A 4,795-nucleotide genomic window follows, 5' to 3' on the forward strand; every position below is an offset into this window, starting at 1 on the left:
GAAAAAATCCAGGAAGGTCAAGAATCCTAGGTGTTTGTTTGACCCTTCTGTCCATCTTTCAAAACTCTCAAGACTGGTCTAAGTATATGAACTATTTCTATGATACACAAAGATGGCCCCAGAAAGGAAGCATGCACCTGCCTTCTGGAAAAAAAGTATGTCAGGAGGAGAATGCCGTTCCCAATTTTGCAGTTTTTGTTTTGTATTTATTGAAGTTCTGTTTGCTCAAGGGTAAGCGCACACCCTGGCAAGGTCATGAAAGTCCCAATTCTGAGCTATTTAACCTGCTACCTAAATAAAGACGCAAATGAAGTCTCACTTTTTTGTCTGTGTCAGTTGGCAATCCTCACACTGCCTTGTATTATCTGAATCCCAAATACACAGCAAGGATTTGTTCCAAGTCACTTTAGACTCTAAGATATTGGCACTTTTTTAAAAGGCCAAATTTCACCTGAGGTAAGTTAGAAGGGAAAAAAAATTCAAAAAAGAGAAGACAAATACATCTGGTCACTATACAGAAGGGCTCTAGTCTGGTGCCTTCACATTTTTTTCCATGCACAGCCCACTAGATAGCAAAGCCGTCTGGGATGTCTTAGGTGCAAACTGGTAAAACCAGACAGCTCAGCATGGTGTTTTGCAGAAAGAGTGACTGAAGTCCTGGAAGCAACACAATACCAGGCAGCTATGTTGCTCTGCCCAAGGGAGCGTGTTTTGCCTGCAAACTTGGGTTGCTTGGAAGGGACAAGGAGGGATGATGCTGTGCAGAGTTTGGAAATAACTATATCGTAGCTATCCAGGGGCTCCCTGTCGAGCCCTGTTGCGTAGCAAAGGGGCTCTGTAAACCTCTGTAAACTTACAGGTCTCTAAACAGGCTATTACCCACGTTGGTAAGGCGCCAAAGCAATCTCATAGTCAATGCCAGTGCTAGTTCTCTCCTCTGGGCTATAAACAATTCCTTCACAACTGTATTTCCTGAAGAAAGGGGAGCAAAATCATGCCTATTCTTGCCTTTATGGTTTTGTCAGTGCTTTCTGACTCTATCATTGTAGGTGCTGATATTCTGTTACTGATTGGATTTCCTGGCTGAGCCACTGGGCCTCCTGGGATCCTGCAGTTGATGTCCACAACAAAATTATATTTTTTATTCTTATGACTGTGTCTGCCGTATGATATTCTGGAATAGGTAGATTTTGTTTTGTGATGAATCCTAGTGGAGGAGTTTGGGATCATCCATCGTCCCAGAATCCCTCCTGGCAGGCATCAGGGATGTGTTCAGAGGCTTTATGAGTAAAACTAAAGCACTGAATCACAGAGAATAGTTGAGGTTGGAAGGCACCTCTGGAGCTCACCTAGTCCAAACCCCCTGCTCAAGCAGGACCACCTAGAGCTGCTTGCCCAGGACCATGTCCAGATGTTTTCTGAATAACTCCAGGGAGGGAGACTCCACAACCTCTCTGGGCACCCTGTAAAAAAAAGTGTTTCCTAATGGTCAGAGGGAACCTCCTGTGTTTCAGTTTGTGCATCTTGCCCCATCACTGGGCACCAACAGAAAGAGTTTGGCTCTGTCTTCTTTACACCCTCCTTTCAGGTATTTACACACATGGATAAGCTCCACCCTGAGCCTTCTCTTCTCCGGGCTAAACAGTCCCAGCCCTCTCAGCCTTTCTTCACACGAGAGATGCTCCAGTCTCTTCATCATCTCAGTGGCCCTTAGGAGGTGATCCTTTCATACTAAGAAGCTTTCTCGGCCTCCTCTACCCTCCAGGGCTTTCACCCTTTAAATCCTCAAAATATTTGAATATTCAAAAGAGGCTTTTAAATCGCCTGGAAATTATCTCTAACTAAAGGAGAGTGTCAACAACAAATCAAAAAGCTAGACAAGCAGATGACTCAAATGGGTACAAAATGTTCTCTCTGGTCTATCTTTTTACTGCATTAAGAACAAACTTGCAAATTTAAACCCCTCATGACTGAGGCAATATTCCTGTTTCAGATTTTTTTTTACTCAAAGCATTTACAAATTCCTCAAGGATATTACATGTAAGTCTAGAAAGGTAGGCATCATGCTACTATTTCACTACTTGATGGTAATAAATATAAGACATCATATTTTCCAGGGATGTAAGCTTATTTGTATTAGTAAGAAAAGGGAGAAATTCAATGTATTTTCTCCCTGGTACCTCCACTAACATTCCTGCATCTTTCCAAATAACTCCATACCAGTATGCTATATAGGAGAATCACTGATGGGGACTTTGTCATGTCAAGGTACAGGGGTTGGTTTTTTTCTGCTGACTGTATCTCAGCACCCTCAGGAGACAAAGGACTGCATCACGTAAGCCTGAACCAAACACGATACTGAAACATCTATCTTGTGACTCAAATGGGAACACAGTGGCATATTTTGACTATTCTTAATTTACAAGAGGGTATCATTTTTACACACTAAAGACATCAAAGAGAGAATACAGAATGCAATAACAGGAAAGAAATAACAGGAAGAAACTAATAATGATAGTAATAATAATAACAATAATAGGATTGGAATATACAAAACAAGTGATGCACAATGCCATCGCTCACCACTTGCTGACTGATGCCCAGTTAGTTCCTGAGCTGTGATCCACCCCCAGCCAATTCCCCCCAGTTTATATACTGGGCATGACGTCACGTGGTAGGGAATACCCCCTCGGCCAGTTGGGGTCAGCAGTCCCAGCTGTGTCCCCTCCCAACTTCTTGTCCCCCTCCAGCCTTCTTGCTGGCTGGCCAGGAGAAAGAGAAAAATCTTTGACTCAGTCTAAACACTACTTAGCAACAACTAACAACATAAGTGTGTTATCAACATTATTCTCATACTAAATCCAAAACGTAACACTATACACCGGGGGGTATACGCTGGGGGGGTGCCCTGGGCTTTCCGGGGGGGAAGTGGCAGAGTGTCGGGTTCTGAGTGGTGAGCAGTTGCACTGTGCATCACTCCTTTTGTATATTTTTTTATCACTACTGTTGTTGTTGTTGTAACTTTTCTTTTTGTGTTGTCCCAGTAAATTGTCCTTATCTCAACCCACAAGGTTCCATTTTGGGGGGGCCACCACCCCAGCCCACTCCCCATTTGTATACTGGGCATGATATCACATAGTATGGAATAGCTCCTTGGTTAGTTCAGGTTAGCTGTCCTGGCTGTGCCCCATCCAGGTTCCTGTGAAAATTAACTCTATCCCAGCTGAACCCAGGACAAAGATCATATGCGCCTGTATTTTTTTATGATTCAGCACTCCTCAGAGCTGAAATTAATCTCCTACTGCACAGCATTAAACCACCCAAAACAGCAGAAGGTGCGGTATTGCACGTCAGAATACTGCTAAAACTACGATTCAGAGGACGGCCTTAAGCAAGTCTGACTTGGAGAGATTCTACGTACTCCAACATGCTACTGTGAAAAAATTTAACACATATGAATACTTTGGGGTTTGTTTGGGTTTGCGGTTGTTTTGTTTTGTTTTAAATAAAAACAACAAGCAGCATCATGTTGGCAAAATCAACTCCTCATGGACTGTTCTGGATGGTTTGCTATTTACGCTGCATCAGTCCTTTGCCTTAACTCACATGTTATTATTCACATACTAAGGCTACAGTGCAATAAAACATGCGAAAAATACTATGAACAACTTTAAAATAATTTCAAGCTACAGCTAAAGGAATCTGCACGAGATGATGACAATTACCCAAACCCCTCCAAATATTATGGGACAATAGAGAAAATACATTTCTTCTGGGAAACTAACATAACATGCAAGGAAGAAATACAGCAACAAATATGGATAATATAAATACTTTAAAAGAAAAGCTATTAACCCTCCCCGGTAATTATTACTTAGAAGAAGAAAATGCTAATTTAAAACTGAAGAAAAAAACATGTTTCTGTAGCATTTACAGTGAACACACATTTCCAGTATAGATATAATTTGAGAAATTTATTTCATGGTATTAAGATTAAAGTAGGTTTATATTATCATATATTATTATTATTATTTTCAGAATATTTTCAGCAAACTTCTCGTACTCTAGCAATAAGCAGGGATTTCTTAAAATTAACAGCAAAATTTAAAATATTCATGATTTCAACTTTGATTCTGGGCACAGGCTTATAGAACGTTTTAATAACTACCATAAAACAACTATTGTTTGGTTTATACAGTGTAATCCATTACTTAGCAACATTTATCACATCTTCATCTAACAACTTTCTTTCCTACATAGAAAAACTAGTGAACTGTGGCCACTTCAATTTTATAAATTGGAACACAGCCAGAGTGCCGCAGTTCTGAAAGTTACATTATGGAAAGTGATAATCACTGAATGGTAAAGCTTCTGGTAAGAAAATTGTATTAAAAATACATAATCCACTGGACTATGAAATTTTCATATGGTTATCACATTTAGGGCTCCAAATTTTCAGGAAAGAAGAGGAAGAGAAAAAAAGAAAAAGCATACTTTTATTTGGAAATGACAACTTTTTCTTTGGGTCAGATTTGAGTAAGAATTTTTTCTTATGACAGAATCATATTATGAAAATAGGTATAAATACGTAATTTTTTGCCTTGGATTAGAAAATGTCTAAGAGATAAAACTTTTTTTCTTTTTTTTTTTTTTTTAATTATAAAAATGAGGATCTGGATAGTGATATGAAGCTGGAGCCTGAAGTTTAAGTGCATTCCTGCAGCCCACAAAGGAGAAGAGAGAAAATGCTGAATCTTGGATTAGGCAATGGTTTGTCCAAAAGGCAATGGATCAG

The sequence above is a fragment of the Buteo buteo genome, unplaced genomic scaffold (assembly GCF_964188355.1).
Source record: "Buteo buteo unplaced genomic scaffold, bButBut1.hap1.1 HAP1_SCAFFOLD_219, whole genome shotgun sequence".
Lineage (NCBI taxonomy): Eukaryota > Metazoa > Chordata > Aves > Accipitriformes > Accipitridae > Buteo > Buteo buteo.